Source organism: Sciurus vulgaris (assembly GCF_902686455.1).
Source record: "Sciurus vulgaris genome assembly, chromosome: 4".
Lineage (NCBI taxonomy): Eukaryota > Metazoa > Chordata > Mammalia > Rodentia > Sciuridae > Sciurus > Sciurus vulgaris.
Window position 1 is genome coordinate 76,933,779 of NC_136464.1, and position 17,140 is coordinate 76,950,918.

General features: G+C 39.9%; 1 pseudogene across 1 annotated transcript; it reads left to right on the plus strand.

Moving 5' to 3' along the window:
- Positions 1 to 902: 902 nt before the first annotated feature.
- LOC306660631 (kinetochore protein Spc24-like) lies at positions 903 to 1,487 on the plus strand (annotated as a pseudogene). The gene has a single exon. The product of its transcript is annotated as a kinetochore protein Spc24-like (transcript).
- The last annotated feature ends 15,653 nt before the right edge of the window (positions 1,488 to 17,140 follow it).

The following is a 17,140-nucleotide window of genomic DNA, read 5'->3' on the forward strand; positions in this document are numbered from 1 at the left end:
ACTCCCAGCAGTAGAGCTGGGCTGGAGTTGGGAAGCCTCCTTCAGGCTGTGCTCTCAGTCCACAGGAGCCCAGTGCTTACTGTCAACAGGCCTCAACCTGGCTTCTGCAGGCTTCTGGGTTCAACTCAAGTGGAGAAAATTAAGAAGTCTTCTAAAATGTCTAAAAGATCCACTTGATTCCAGGCCAATCCAGAAACGGATTCAAGATTCAAATGTAAAATGTTCCGAAGCGAATTGCTAATGTTCATCTGGGGCCCCAGACAGATTTGCTGACTTGGTACTTCTGAGCTCTCCTCTCCTTTGACGTCTCTCCTTCCCTTAGAACTCCTTTCAATTTAAATCTCTGCTTGCCTATGATTCCTGAAGGGGCCAACATCAGGCACCTGTTCATCCTTCCTTCACTGAGTTGCTTCTATCTCCGGAGGGCAGAGGCATTCTTTTAATTGCACTTTTCTCTCCCTATCCAGCAGTTAGCACTGTTCTTTGCCTACTGTAAATGTTCCATAAATGTGGAGATTAGAAAGAATGCAACACTGGGAACTAACCATAACATATCAGCTATAGTCATGGAAGCCAAGGGTTTGAAAGATCATTCAGAAGGATTCAAGGCATCTAGGAGGAGGGTGGAAAGGAAAGAACTAAGGACTGAGAAAAGTTTATTGAGTGCAGGGTTCAAGGTTGGAGGCTCAGGAAGGAGCCCCAGGAAGCATAGTCTTGGAGAAAGGTTTGGGCAACTTTGGGGGTTAGAGAGCTCCTGAGCAGATTGAGGTGGACCTTCTACAAGATACCTTGAATCTTCTCTTTCTCTCTTTCTCCATATTTAATTCTTCAGAGACTTTTGTTTTAACCATAAAGAAACAACAAGCCAGTCGAATTTGCCCGGGTTCAGGGCTGGCATCATCATGGCTGCCTTCCGCGATATTGAGTAGGTGAGCCAGGGACTGCTGAGCTTGCTGGGCGCTAATCGCGCCGAGGCTCAGCGGCTGCAGCTTCTGGGGCGGCAGGAGCAGATGCTGGAGCGGCTGCTGGAGACGCAAGACTGCGCGGAGCAGCGGCTGGGAGAGACCCTCGCTGCAGAGGAAGAGGTGGCCCAGAACCTTCTTGACTCAAAGGAGCGCGTGTGCCAGGGGAGCGCGGAGCTGCAGCGGTTGGAAGCCGAGCTCCGGAAGGTGACCGAGGACGACGCTCGCCGGCAGGCCAGCCTCCTTCAGCTCACCAGAGAGCTCAGGGAGCTGGAGGCCGATCTGGAAAGACAGGAGAGAGAGGTTGATGAGGACACGATGGTCACCATTCCTTCTGCTGTGTATGTGGCTCAACTTTATCACCGAATTAGTAAAATCGAGTGGAATTAGGAGAGCGAGCCAGGAATGATCAAAGGCATCCATCATGGTCCCAGCATGGCTCAGCCCATTCACCTGGACAGCACCCGACTCTCCAAGAAATTCATCAGCGACTATCTCTGGAGCCCGGTGGACACCAAGTGGTAGTTCGGAGCCTCATGACCTGCTGAATTGAACGTGGAGGGTGATGGTAGCTCTGTGAACATGAGTTTAAAATTAAATGTTTGCACATAAAAAAAAAAAAAAAAAAGAAAGAAAGAAACAAGTCTGAGCAAGTAGATATTTAAACTTCGTTTAAACATTACACAATATATACATGCATCAGAACATCACATAGCGCCCCATTAGTATGTACAATTTTTAATGTTTTTGCATATCAAATAAAATTTAACATTGAATAAAAATTTTACTGACCATGTTAAGTTGCAGTTAATTTACTAATGAAATAATATGTAAACTTTTAGATATAACTGAAAACCTCAATGATATTAATCTGGATAAATAATTGTATGAAATTTAAAACAGTTAAATATTTGTTTCCTCTGTTGTTACTTCAAGATAATTGTGTTTTCCTTCATTTTGGTTGTTGTGGGGTTAAGCATTGAACCCAGGCATGCTCAGGCACTGAGCCACATCCTCAGCCCCTTCTACTTTTAGTGTTGAAACAGTGTCCTTGGCCCTGTGAACATACTGCTTCACAAACATCTAGGGTTCAAATGGGTGCCTTTATCTCTATATTTTAATTTTCAAATTTATAATTTTGTACTAATTGGACCTTTCCAATCTGTTTCTGTACTTGCTTTCTTCAACTCTCTTATATTCTCATCCTCTTTTTTTGCTCATCACTTTTCTATTTCTTGCCTATTTCTGCCCTTCCCCACCCGGAGGTAGTTTTGGGTTTTGTGATGTTTTATTTGTGTGGGTTTACATGAGTGTAAGTGATTTTTATTTTTCAAGGGTGTGGGTAGATGTATCTGACTATTTGGTTTAGATTTTATTTTGCTGGCTTGTTTAGTTGTTTAGTTTTTTTTTTTTTTTTTCCTCATCCTTCTTTCACATTGCTTCTTCTTTCTCTTCTATTTTCATGTCCTAGGTAAGTATAATAACAATTTTATTTTTTAATACCAAAATTGCAATACTTAATAGGTATTTTAATACCAAAATATCTATTTTGGTGTACTATTTTCCTATTATACTTTGAACACAGCGGAGTTTTAGAAAATATTTTAACGTTTAGACTTACTGGTATAGGGTTTGCTCTTAAGTTATAGGTGGTCATCAGTTCCCCTTAAAGGAGTATAAATAATTGATCAAAATACTAAGGACATGTTGACTGACCCCTCTGACACAGAGATACTCCCAGTGCTTAAAACATATAATACAATTAAAGTAGCCTACTAAAAATTCTTCCAGTCAACAGAGGGAGTAAGATCTATTCAAAAAAATTCACAAATTCAACATAGAAATACAGAAAACATGAGATAACAAGGAAATAAAATGCCTCCGAAACTTTAAAATCCCTAAGAACTGAATCCTCAGATGTTGAAATGACAAAATGCCAAACAAGTCAAAGAGTCAATGGTTAAAATGATCAAGGAATTAAACAAGAGATAGAAAGTGAAGTAAGAGAAAATACAGAAAGTAAAAGATCATTTCAATAAAAATTTCAAACTGCAAGAGAAAAATGGCAGGTCACATTTAGATGCGAATTAGAAAGATCTCAAATGAACAACCTAATGTTACATCTCAAAGTTCTAGGAAAGCAAGAATAAATTAATTTTAAAACCAGTAGATCAAGCAATAATTAAAATAAGGACTCAGATTAAATGAATTTAGTATAAACAAAACAATACACAGGATCAATGAAGCAAAGAGTTGGTTCTTTGTAAAGATAAACAAGATTGATAAATTCTTAGCCAAACCGTAATGTTTACGGAAACTTAAATCACTATAGCTAAACAATGGTCTCAGCCTAGGGGAATCATCAACAAATGAATGGATGAAGAAAATGTGGTACATCTATGTAATAGAATACTATTCAACTATTAAAAAAATAAAATTATGACATTTGCTGGTAAATGGATAGAACTGGAGACTATCATGCTAAGTGAAATCTCGAAATCTTTGAGCCAATCTCAAAGAACCAAAGGTTGAATGTTTTCTCTGATATATGGGTGCTAAATCCACAATGGGGTGGGAAGTAGGGAAGATCAGAAGTACTTTGAATTAGAAAAAGGGGAATGAAGGGAAAGGAGGGCAAGTGAGAATAGAAAACAGTAAGATAAAAAAGACATTAGGCGCAGGCGCGGCCGGCGGGTTTCCCTGGCTACTGTGGGCGCCGCTGCCCGCTCCACCGCCGCCGGCTGGTCCGCCGCCCTGCGCCGCCATGCGCGGCGCGGGCTCCGCCGGGCTCCAGGCGCGCCTCAGCCTCGCCACCTTCCTGCTGGGCACCTCGGTGCTCGCGCTGCCGCTGCTCACGCGCGCCGGCCTGCAGGGCTGCACCCGGCTGGCGCTCTACGTGGCCTGGCTCAACGCGCTGCTGCTGCTGCTCTACCTGCCGCCGCGGTACCAGCCATCCGAGCTTGTTTCCTTGGCTTTGTGTTTGGCTGCGGTATGGAATCACTTCCTGGAATCACTTTGGCTGAACTGAAGCAGATCACCTGGCTCAGTGCCACGGGGCTGCTGATGGTGGTCTTTGGAGAATGCCTGAGGAAAGCTGCCATGTTTACAGCTGGTTCCAACTTCAACCATGTGGTGCAGAACGAGAAGTCGGAAACCCATACTCTGGTGACAAGTGGCGTGTATGCTTGGTTCCGGCACCCTTCCTATGTGGGATGGTTTATTGGAGTATTGGAACCCAGGTGATGCTGTGTAACCCCATCTGTGGTGTTGTCTATGCCCTGACAGTGTGGCGATTCTTCCGCGATGGAACAGAGGAAGAAGAAATATCCCTGATTCACTTCTTTGGAGAGGAGTACCTGGAGTATAAGAAGAGGGTGCCTACAGGTCTGCCTTTCATAAAGGGAGTCAAGGTGGAGCTATTATGGGCGGAGGTCTTGAGGGACCCAGGGCCTCTGGCCCCAAGTAGCCCAGGACAAAACTGCTTTCAGTTGGCCACTGAGGAATGAATTTTCTTAGTCATTTTATATGTCACTAATTACTCTTCTGGAATGTCACCCCAAGACCAAATGGTCAGAAGGCCTTAGGACCAAAGGACCCACGGGAGCAATCTATTCTTGTGCTGAATCAAGGTAGACATAGATTAACAATGAACAAGAAACAAACTACAGCAATATTCATCAGTGCCACGTCTACAGTGACCTGGTGAGAATCCAGGCCACAATCCAGTGCCCCTGAGGCCATAGTGTATTTGCATTGTCCCAGGACTCCTCAGGAGAGGTAGATGTTGATTGCAGCAGAGCTTCTGCCGCAGCCACAGTGGTGGGTGTTGCCGCATTAAAAAATGCATTGAAAATCTTTAACTGAAAAACAACAGCACAGCTTTAACCTCTTTATTCTGTCCTTAATGCATGAACATCTATCTAATTCTAAGGATTCTTCCTTATATGACACTTTGGCTTAGTCGTATTTACACAGCTATTTTTTATAAATAGCAGCATAAATTTAAAGGTGCTCACTTGGTATTTTGAGCTCCAGCTTTGATTTGGCAGCAAGTAAGCACAGCCCCCTCTGATTTGGCTGTGTAGCATTGTGTGACCATGGGCACCCCAGGCCAGGGGACTGTGGGCCCTTGGCTTTCCTGGGATTTTTGTTCCTGCTCTCCTGTTATTGTGACAGGCAAGTCAAAGATGTGTTTATTTTTCCCTTCTCCAGGAAATGCTTACTGAATGCCTTCTCCATGCAAGGCATCATGAAACGCTGAGAAATATTGTCCATTTATTTGGGGTTTTATTTTCATTTTAATAGCTTATATTTTTGTGTTTCAATGGAAATCTATGAAGCATTTTTTTTTTTTCTCTCTCTCCCAAAATTACATTCTCCCCCTGTGCTGCATCAGGCAATCTTTTCTAAAGGGGTTGCAGCACGTACAACTGCAAATTCAGGCAAAGCAACTCAAACATCTTCCGTAAAGCAGATCCTCACAACTGAGGTTCAGTCAGCATTTTTGTTTTGCATTCTGGGGAGAGCAGTTGGCTTTTTGAGTCAAGCCTCAAAGCCTTAAGAGGCGAGACCTTTGCCTAGTCCTGGGCTGGACAGGAACTTGGTCTCCTTGTGAAATCCTTCCTGGCAGTTTGTAGTGGCACAAATGAAGGACGAATGTGAAGGTGGCCTTGGCGTGTGCCCAGAGCACTGCTCGGTCACTACCATGCCTCATGGCTTTGGAGGAGCCACTGAACCCTTGCTCAGACCTCCCCATCTGCAGAATGGGGTCAATACCACCTACCTCACAGGGCTGTTGTGAGGACATAGACAAACAGTGTTGAACATTCTTCATACTTAGATGAGAGGGATGACACGATGAACTCACACAGTGAGCTACATGGAGGTGGACTCAACCTGGTTAGCTGTGCACATGCCTAAAGTGTATGTTTGACAGAGCATTTTCCCAGCTCAGAAATATGGCTTATTTCTAGATCTCATGGCTTAATATTTTGTTGTTATGTATACCAAAGAGGCTTATGGGTTTGTCAACTACCAGCATGATGCTTGCTGGTCTGCTCTCATGAGGGGCTTGCAGGGCGTTCTTGCAAGTCCATGGCTACAGCAGCACTGAGTTCCTGTGGTGAGAACCGTGTCTGCCAGGACACAGCTTGGACGCGCTCTCTCTGGGACCGTGAGTCAGGTCAGTCAGTGATTCCAGACCTCACTTACCTGAAGCTAACTTCCCTTACCAGGACTGCAGACTGACAGAGGGCGTGGTTGGGTTTTTGGCAGCCATCCCCAGCTTTTTGAGGTAAAATTGTTTCTCACTGTATCTAAGCAAGACTGGACCCAGCCTCCATTCCCCCTGGGGGCCATGAAGTTGTTTTTGATGGCTGGAGAGCAGCTAATGATGGCCCCTGGTGTATGGGTGGTAAGGTTGGGTGTTGGCATTTAATGTCAGCATCCATCTGCTGGAGGCCAATAAGCTTACCTTCTTTCCAGGCCCAGGAGCAAAGGATCCTAAGTCTTGAGGTTTCACAGTGATGCTGCTTCATACCACTGAAGGCTGACATTGCATTGTTTTCAAAAGTAATTCCCATGGTGTAGTAGTGAGAACGTTCTTATCCTCACTGAAGTCCCAAGGCAGGAGGCAGCCATGGCTTAGGGATGAAAGGTGAATTGTGGATTGACCTCGCCTGCTGCTGTTGAGATTATTTTTTAATTTACAAACATAGCAGTGACAGGCCCAGGGCAGAAAATCAGGTCAGTGAGCAAAAGCTTTTTGGGTACTCGCTGTAAAGGCCACATTACCAGTTTTCTCACATTGAGAAACTGTTAGATTTCTTTGCAAGTGTGAAAGTGGAGATTCTTAAATAATGTGTATTGTACAGAAAGCAAGCTACTTTGAAACAGCATAAAATGAAACACTTTATGAAGATCTGCAGGCCACTGCTGAGCAAAGTAGTGTTGGCAAAGCAGTAGAAGGTGAGCCTCTGGGGTAGAAAACAAAGGGCACATCTCTGGTGTCCCTCCTTGGTGTGAGCTGCTTCTTGAGCCTAGAAAGTAAGCTTTATTGATTGTTCCCACTTGCTTACCAACTGGGGATTGGTATGACAGGGAAGACGTTCTTAGACCACTAAGCTGTGTCAGTGTCAGACTTGATGAGCTCTCAGCCAGAGCTCCTTGGTCACATCCTGCCACAGGCACAGTGAGCCCCCGTTCCCTCTGCACTTTCTCACTGCCTAGGTAGTCGCACCCACTGAAGTTGGCTTTCCTAGTGGCTCAGCAGGGCTACAGACCGCAGCCTCTCTGATGTGGTGGGAAGTGCTCACTCTGTGGCTGCTTGTCCTGGGCCCAGAAGACCCCGCCAGCCTGAGTGGAGGCAGCCCATCCCGTTGCAAGGAGAGGGACTTACAGAGTAATTATTCTACTCTTTTTACATACAGAAATGTTTATTTAAATACTTTCAATTGGATTTTCTTTCACAGATACTGATTATTCTTTCTAATTCTTAAATAAACTGTACTTGATTTCACTACAAGTAAAAAAGACATTACTTTCTTATATACATATATGAATACACAACCAATGCAGTTCCACCTCATGTACAACCAGAAGAATGGGAAATATATTTCTTATGTGTATAACATGTCAAAATATATTCTACTGTCACATGTAACTAATACAGACAAATAAAAAAAAGAAAAGAAAGTGATCCAAAGTAACAAAATTAGAGAAGAAAAAGGAGATATCACCACAGACATTGCTGAAATCTGAAATCTGGAGAATCATTAGGAAGTATTTTGAAAACTTTTACTTCAACAAAGTGGAAAATCTGGAAGATAAGAACAATTTCTAGACACATATGACTTACATAAATTGAACCAAGAGGATATAGAAAATTTAAGCAAGCCAATATCAAGCAATGAGATTGAAATAATAATAAAAAGCCTTTCAACAAATAAAAGCTGAGAGCTATGCAGATTCTTAGCTGAAATCTGCCAGATCTTTAAAGAACTAAGTCAAATATTCCTGAAATTATTCTATAAAATAGAAGGAGAGGGAACAGGCTAAAACTCATTCTATGAAGCCAGTAACCCCCTAAAAGTAAAACCAGAGAAAGACATATCAAGGAAAGAAAACTACAGACTAATATTCCTGATGAACATAGCTGCAAATATTCTTATTGAAATATTAGCAGTCCTTATTCAAAAACACATTAAGAAGGTTATTCACCATGATCAAATTTATTTCATTCCAGGAATGCAAGTTTGGTCCAACAGGCCAAATCAAGAAATGCAAATCAACAAATATAATTCATCGCATAAATAGAATCAAGCAGAAAAATCACATGAATATCTCAATAAGTAAATAAAAAAATCTATGTTAAAATTCAGCACCCATTCATGTTAAGATCACTGGAAAAAAATTGGAATAGAAGGAACATACCTCATCATCACAAAGACAATATGTGACAAACTTAAAGCTAACATTAAACTGATTTGAGAAAAACTGAAAGAAGTTTCCCTAAAATCAGGAACAAGACAAGGATGTACATTCTCACCTCTCCTATTCAATCTAGTTCTTGAAACTCCAGCCAAAGCAATCAGGCAAGAGAAGGAAATTAAAGCGATACAAATGATAAATAAAAGTCAAATTATCTCTGCTGATGATAATTCTATAATTAAAAGACTTAAAATACCCCAACAAATGACTTCTAGATACAATGAATTCACCAAAGTATCAGGATACAAGGTCAACATTCAAAAACCAATAACTTTTCTATATTCCAATAATGAATCTATTGAGAAAGAAGTCAAGAAAACAATTCCATTCCCAATATCCTTGAAATAAAATAAAATACTTGGAATAAATTTAAACAAGAATATGAATGGTTTCAACAGTGACAATTATAGAATACTAACAAAAGTAATTGAAGAAGAATGTCCTGGCCCTGATAGTGAGCATATGAGGTTATCAAGACCCTTCACTTTCAAAAATGACACAATCCAGCATCCTGGGAGGAAAACAATTACTTTAGAAGCACACCACCCACAGCCAAAAGTAGCAGTTACTGAGTATTATGTTAAATAAGACAAAATCAGGGTAAGAAGAAATCAAGAGCTAAAGAGAGGGAAAAAAAAGAAGATATTGAAGAATGAGAATTGGGAAAGACCTACCATGTTCTTGGATAGGCAGAATTAGCATTGTCAAAATGGCCACATTACCAAAAGTGATACATGGATTCTATGTAATCCCATAAAAATGCCAATGACATTCTTCACAAAACTAGAGAAAAGCAGTCCTAAAATTAATTTGGAAGAATAAGACTCAAAATAGCCAAGGCAATCCAAAGCAATAAGAGTGATAATGGTGGCATCACGGTACTTGATTTAAACCTGTGCTATAGAGCTATACTTACAAAAAACAGCATGTTCTTGGCATAAAAACAGAGATGAAGACCAGGATAGAAGACACAGAGATGAATCCATATAGATACAGTCATCTGATTCTTCACATAGATACCAAAATACACATTGAAAAAATACAGCATTTTAAAAAAATGGATCCAGTCACATGGCTCCCCATCACTGAGCTATGCACTCAGTCCACTAACCCCTGCCAAAATGTGGCATTGAAGCAGCATTGTAGGGGGTGGCCCAGATGAGTGGGAGAAAAGGGCAGCAAGCATAGGCCACAACTGCTTGGAGCCGGCCATGCTGGCACAGGTTGGAGGCACCAGGTAAGCCAGAGAGCATTAACCTGTCACCCTGTGGAGGCTGGTCTGGGCTTGTGTGGATGCCTGTTCCACACAACACTGCAGTTAGAATCCTCCCCCTAGCACCCATGGTCCCAGGACCTCAACCTTCAGCTTTCTGATGACCTGCAGGAAAATGAAAGTGGAGTAGACCCAAATGGGATTGCAGGGCTAACCAATAGTGTTGGTACTTTTCCAAACCCTGATTAGCATGAATTTGAACCAAGAATGTTGATCAAAGTGCTACATAAACCCTTACACTAATACACTCAAGCATTATCCACTCTTAGGTCTCCCCTCACCCTGCAGAAGTTCCATTCACACTTGAATAAATCCTACTCTTACACACACTCATCCTCATCTGTGGATTTTGTTATTTGAATTCACAAACAAGAACCTGGAAAGATGTTAGCAGTGAGATGCTGTGGTCTGCTGCAACAATATAGAGTGTAGCCAATCACTAAGAGCTGCAACACATTTCATGACTGCAGAGGCCTGCAGCTTACACAGCCCACCCAGCAGAAATAGAAAAACTCCTGTTATACAGGGTGAACAGGATATCAATATGTAGCAAAATGAAAGTAGATCTCTATATCCCTCCCTGCACAAAGACCTACTTAAAATGAATAAAAGACCTAGGAATAGACTGGAAACACTGCTCAAGCAAACATAGGGTCAACGCTTCAACATATTGGCCCAAGCACTGAGTTCCTTAATAAGACTCCTAAAGCTAAAGAAATAAAATCAAGAATCAATAAGTGGAAAGTCTTCAAATTAAAAAGCTTCTGCACAGCATAGAAAACAATTAAAAACATTAAGGAATAGCTTACGTGATGGAAGTAAATATTTGACAACTTCTGATGGGTTAATAAACAAAATATATAAAGAAATCAAAAAAATTAACACCAAAAAACTCCAATCAATAAATGGAAAAAAGAACCAAACACGCATTTCTTCAAAGAAGAAATGCAAATGTCCAACAAATATATGAAAAGAATTTGATATCCTTAGCAATCAAGGAGATGCAAATCAAAATTACAATGAGATTTCATCTCAATCCAGTAAGAGAGCAGTCATAAAGAAATACAAAAAGTAATAACTTTAGGTGAGGATATGGGAAAAAGGGTACACTTATGCATTATTGTTGGGACTACAAATTAGCACAACCACTATGACAAGTGGTCCAGAGATTTCTCAAAAAACTAGGGATGAACCACCATATGACTCAGCTATCTCAAGTGCTAAATTCAGTTGCTATAGTGACACAGTCACTCAATGTTTATAGCAACACAGTTCACAGCAGCCAAGTTGTGGAACAATACCAAATGCCCGTCATCATACAACTGGATAAAGACAATATGACCTATGTATACAATGGAGTTTTATTCAGCCTAAAGAAGAATAAAATCATGTCATTTGTTGGGAAATGCATGGAAGTAGAGAACATCATGCTGAATGAAATAAGTCCAACACAGAAAGTCAAGGGTTGAATGTTTTCTCTTATATGCACAAGCTATGAAGAAATAAATAATTTTAAGAAATTAGGGGGAACTCACAATAATAAAAGAGAGAATCGTGGTCTGGAGAAAGTCAAATGAGTAAGGTGGAGAAGGGATGGGAAAGGGAGGAAGAGCAGAATGCAAATAACCAAACTATGCATTATCATTTACATACGAGGTTCTCCAAAAAGGGTATGTGTAAGATAATGCAAGAAAGTGTAGAGATAAGAATATTAACCTAATGAGTGCATTAATTCTGGGTGGTAACTGTAGGAAGATAGGGTGTGGCTAGAGGAGGTGGGTCACTGAGAGCTTGCCTTTGGGGTTTATATTTTGTCCTTGGTGAGGGGAGGTCAGTCTCTCTCTCTCTCTCTCTGTTTCCTGCTCCATGCTCCCAGCTGCTTTCCTCCACCATCCCCTTCCCCCATGATGTTCTGCCTCACCTTGGATCCAGAGCAATGGAGTCAGCTATCTGTGGACTGAGAACTCTGAAACCAAAATAAACTTTTCTTCCTCTAGTTGTTCTTGTCAGGTTTTCTGGTCACAGCAGTAAAAAAAAAGATAACTAAAACACTATGTCATTTGCATGTCTAAACATATCACAATAAATTCTACTTTTAGGTATGAATACAGTGCACCCATTTAAAAAATTAGTAAACTGGGCTGGGGAGATAGATCAGTTGATAGAGTGCTTGTCTTGCAAGCACAAGGTCCTGGGTTTGATCCCCAGAACCACAAAAAAAAAAAAAAAAAAAAAAAAAAAATTAATAAAGCAATAAAAGAAACAGGAGATGAACCATTGTACCAAAATAGTAATAAAAACTAACATATTTTTCTTAAAATATTTTAATTGTTTTGCATACAATATTTCATATTCAATATTCTCATTTTGACTCATTAAACATATATTTTTCCTCATTATTTTTTTAAAATGACTAAAATATGGCAGGTAAATTGTATACTTTCTATTTTAGTTAGCATTCTTCATAGCTGTAACTAAAAGATCTGAACAAAACAATTGTAGAGAAGGAAAAGTTTACATGAGGGCTCATGGTTTCAGAGGTCTTAGTCCATAGAAGGCCAGCTCCATTCCTGGGAACTTGAGGTGAGGCTGAACATAATGCCAGAAGAGTGTGGCAGAGTGAAACAGCTCATATTTCGATGAGCAGAGAAAAAGACTCCACTCTCCAGATGCAAAATATATACCCCATAGCCCCACCCCCAATTAACCACTTCCTCCAACCACACCCCACCTGCCTCTCATTACCATTCAGTTAATCCCATCAAAGATTAATTTATTGATTAGGTTAAGACTCTTACAATCCTATCATTTCTCCTCTGAACCTTTTTGCATTGTCTCACACAATGTAAAAAGCTTTGGGGGACACCTCATATTCAACCATAACACTTTCCAAAGGCTATAAATAGTTCTGGGATATGAATTCTGGCAACTTGGCTTCAAAGACTGAATTTAACCACTAGAATTCATTGCCTTTTCAACAACACTGACTATGTGAAGGGGTAAGGAGAGTTGATGAGTTGTTACATTCTTAGACTTTGTAGGAAAAATGGAGATACTGACTAATATGTACAAGTTAAAATATATGAATTATGTGTAATAACAGAAAACTGATATGTAATTTAAAATTAGAGTAAATAAAATATAGAAAATTCAATCAAATCACTGGTATTCAGAAAGAAATAATTGAAAGAAAGCATAGATCATATAAATCATAATACATAATTGTATATATAAAGAAGAGAATATAATAGCATGAAAAGTTAAATAATATTAATATTTAAGATATTTGTTTAATAAGTATTTATTGAGTACCTAATATGTGGTACATTTTTAGTGAAAGACATAAATCAATGATGGAAAGAGATAACTATCTCTTCTTTCACAAATCTTTTTGTAATCACAACAAATAATCATTTCAACTCTTGGGTTAAATAAAAACTTCAAATATATGCAAAGAACAAATATCAAGTTATATAATGTTTACAAAAAACACCTAACGATGACAGAGTGATATTAAAGTTTAATATAGGGGAAGAGAATACCAAAGAAACTGGAATCAAAAGTTAGCTCATTCAGCAGCATTAAAATCTGAAAAAATACCCTAAAAGGTAAAATGTTTCATTTATAATACCATTTATTTCACAATGTTAAAATGGATAAATTACCATAAAGAAGATAAAATAAAATTATAGCAGCAAAATATGTGAAACCAAAGTAGCTAGAAACATTTTTTAAAGAAAGCAAGCACAAAAATTTTGCAATGTTTTTATGAGAGTTTCTTCAGAAATTGGTAGGCCCTAAAACTGGAAAGGAGGGAGGAAGAAAAGAAGCAGTGGAGAAATAAACAAAGAGGGAAAGATAATAAACATAAATCAAAAAATGTAATAATTATAAATAAAAATTATTTTAAAGTTGCATTTAAAACACAAAGATGGAAGATGAGCAAGATCCATATAGTAGATTAGAGTTGGCAACTTCAACATGAACTCATGTTTAGTTTTAATACAGATTCAGATGCTCTAGATAATTACATGTGTGAAAGGAGTTGTATACACACACCATTAGTACACGCTACACATTTTCTTGCTCTGCCAACTGAGATACTTGAACACAAAGAAAATAAGTATACCAAGCATTCAAATCTTATTAATAATACCATTTTCCATCTAAAGAAGCCAAGTTTCTTTGGGAAAATGACTCATCTTAGGACTTGAGGAGAAAACATAAAAGGTGAAGCTGAAGCATTTTTTGGTGAAATAAAATTTAGAAATTTTAATAATAATATTAAGGAAAAGGTATGATGAGAGAGGCATTTTGAAGAGACAAGGAACAAAGTAAAAGAACTTTCAATGACTGAAGACAGAAAAATTGACCAATAAAGTAAACATTATATTACAATCCAATGTGTAAAATCATACATTTGTTTAAATTGATATTAAAAAAGAATTAGTAAATATATGAAAGAAAAATTAAAATTCTCTTCTACAGAAGATTGCCTATTAATTTATATAAGTGCCCCACCTTTAAGGACTTGAAAAGTAACACTTCACTCTTTATGAGCAGATTTCACATCAAGTCCTTCCAATGAGTACCTGGTGGACAGGATGTAGGAACAACTTTAGAATAGAAAAAAATGGCAAACATTTCATTAGTTAGGTGATCAAGGTCAACCCTAAAGGTAATGTCACATTAATAGTGAGTACCCTTGATAGAATGTGATGAAAATGCAAATTTACATTTACAGTCTCCACCACAAACTCATACATCCTATGTAACCATGAGAAAAGCAGCAAAGAAGTACAGGATGAAGTGTACTCCGCAAAATACAGGACGTGTATTACTCAAAATGCCCAGATCCTCAAAATCAAGGCAAGTTTGAGATAATGTCACACTCAGTCTATGAAGATATAGACTAACTACAATGTATATTCTGCCTGGGATCCTGAAACACAACAAGGTCATTAGAAAATAAAATCTGAATAATGTTTGGCCTTTTGTTAATATTATGTAAAATTGTTTCATTAATTTTGAAAAATATACAATATTAAGATTATAATACTAGTACTGTAGGGCTATATCATGTTAGTAACTTTTTTGTAAATATAAATCTATTCTAAAGTTTCAAAAATTGTTGAAGAAATAAAAATATTCTAACTTTTCCAAACTGGATAAAATCTCAAGGTCTATCTGTAGGTCATTTCCAAGGATGCAATTTAAATAGTTTCATTGTATTTTTTGCAATTTATAAATTTTAAAAGGATAGATTGAAAGCATACCGTTAAACATTATGCTGGTAAACTTTATCATGAGAAAGAGTGAATGTGGGTGATCCAAGATGGTGGACTAGAGGGACACTGCATCTCCTGACGCTCCAGAACCCAGGATTCAAGAAGAGGAGGCATTGAGAGACTTGGACTAAAATAGAGCCACGGGGTGAGTCTCCCCCACCCGGCGAAGCACTCCCTGGGTGGCAGGCCCGATTCGGGAGGCTTATTAGAGTAGGGGAGTGCAGCTAGAGTCTTCCCCAGGTAGCCCTGCTCCCTCCGGCAGCGGGCTCCTCCCACAAAGCCAGCTTCTTGGAGCAGGTCCCCCAGTGAGAGCCTTTCTGCACAGAACCAGCTCCAAGTCCCAGAGCAAGCGGAGAGCTCCGGCCTGCAGGCAGCTTCAGGGACAAAGACAGGACAGTCAGGGACTTCCCCAAGCAGCCCTGCCCCCTCTGACAGCAGGCACCTTTCAAGGCTAGCTTCTCAGAGCAGATAGCCCAGTGAGAGCCTTTCTACAAAGAGCCAGCCACAAGTCCCGGAGCCAAAGAGCTCTGGCCGCAGGCAGCCTCTGGGACCATGGCAGGGCAGCAAGAGACTTCTTCAGGCGGCCATGCTACCTTCTGCAGATGGCTCTTTCCACGGGGTGATCCAAGATGGCAGACTAGACGGTGACTGCATCTCCTGTCGCTCCAGAACCCAGGATTCAAGAAGGAGAGTCATTGAGAGACTTGGACTAAAATAGAGCCACGGGTGAGTCTACCCCACCGGGTAAAGCTCAGCCTGGGTGGCAAACCCGGATAGGGGCGGCTTCTCAGAGCAGGGAAGGGCAGCTAGAGTCTTCCCCAGGTAGCCCTGCTCCCTCCGGTGGTGGACTCCTCACACAGCAGACAGCTTTTCAGACCAGGCCCCCCAGTGATAGCCTTTCTGTACAGAACCAGCTCCGAGTCCCAGAACCAGCAGCGAGTTCTGGCCTGCAGGCAGCTTCAGGGACCTTCACAAGAAGCCCTCCTCACTCCGGCGGCAGGCTACTTACACAGCCAGCTTCTTGGAGCAGACCACCAGGTGAGAGCCTTTCTGCATAGAGCCAGCTCCAATTCCTAGAACCAGTAACGGACTAGGGGCAGATTTCTTCGGAAGCATTGCATTATCAAATTCCTCCAAGACATCAAGCTAATGAAGGCTGGGAGGTGATATACTGGAAATCTACAGGGACACTATAAGCCAATAGAGGAAATCTGCAATATTTCAGAGTCCCACTGACATCTGACCAATATGAGAAAACAAGGGAAAAAAATGCCCCAAGTAAACCTATAATATATCAATAAAACCCAATGACAGCACAGAAGAAATGTCAGAAAGGGGATTCAAAATGTACATAATTAAAACAATCAGGGAAGCAAATGAGGAGATGAAAGAGCAAATGCAGGCATTGAAGGAGGATGAAAGAGCAGATGCAGGCATTAAATGATAGCATCAATCAAGAGTTAAAAGAGCAAATATGGGAAGCAAGAGATCATTTCAATAAAGAGTTAGAGATACTGAGAAAAACAAACAGAAATTCTTGAAATGAAGGAAACAATAAACCAAGTTAAAAACTCCATAGAAAGCATAACCAATAGGATAGAACACCTAGAAGACAGAACCTCAGACATTGAAGAAAATATTTAATCTTGTAAAAAAGTTAACCAAACAGAGAAGATGGTAAGAATCATGAACAGAATCTACAAGAATTATGAGATATCATGAAAAGGCCAAATTTAAGAATTATTGGGATTGAGGAAAGTTTAGAGAAACAAACCAAAGGAATGAGCAATCTATTCAAAGAAATAATATCAGAAAATTTCCCAAATCTGAAGAGTGAAATGGAAAACCAAGTGCAAGAGGCTTATAGGACTCCAACTATACAAAATTACAACAGACTCACATCAAGGCATATTATTGAAAATACCTAACATACAAAATAAAGAGAATTTTAAAGGCCACGAAGAAAAGAATCAAATTACATTCAGGGAAAACGAATAAGAATGTCAGCAGATTTTTCAATCCAGACCCTAAAAGCTAGAAGGGCCTGGAACAACATTTACCAAGCCCTGAAAGAAAATGGATGCCAACCAAGAATCCTATACCCAGCAAAACTTACTTTCAGATTTGAC